This window comes from Nematolebias whitei, chromosome 11, assembly GCF_014905685.2.
Source record: "Nematolebias whitei isolate Nwh7 chromosome 11, NemWhi1, whole genome shotgun sequence".
NCBI lineage: Eukaryota > Metazoa > Chordata > Actinopteri > Cyprinodontiformes > Rivulidae > Nematolebias > Nematolebias whitei.
The window spans coordinates 47774082-47774298 of NC_056508.1; the positions used below are offsets into that span (position 1 = coordinate 47774082).

General features: G+C 47.9%; 1 protein-coding gene across 1 annotated transcript in view; it reads right to left on the reverse strand.

The window, feature by feature from the left end:
* The window catches only part of hm13 (histocompatibility (minor) 13), a 9217-nt gene that overhangs the window by 8139 nt on the left and 861 nt on the right, over positions 1–217 (reverse strand).

The window sequence follows — 217 nt, forward strand, 5'->3', positions numbered from 1 at the left end:
CAGAGACAAGTGGATTTACACCTACTGTTACCATGGAGACAGAGACAGGTGGATTTACACCTCCTGTTACCATGGAGACAGAGAAAGGTGGGTTTAAACCTCCTGTTACCATGGAGACAGACAGGTGGATTTACACCTCCTGTTGCCACAGAGACAGAGACAGGTGGATTTACACCTCTTGTTGCCATGGAGACTGAGACAGGTGGATTTACACCTC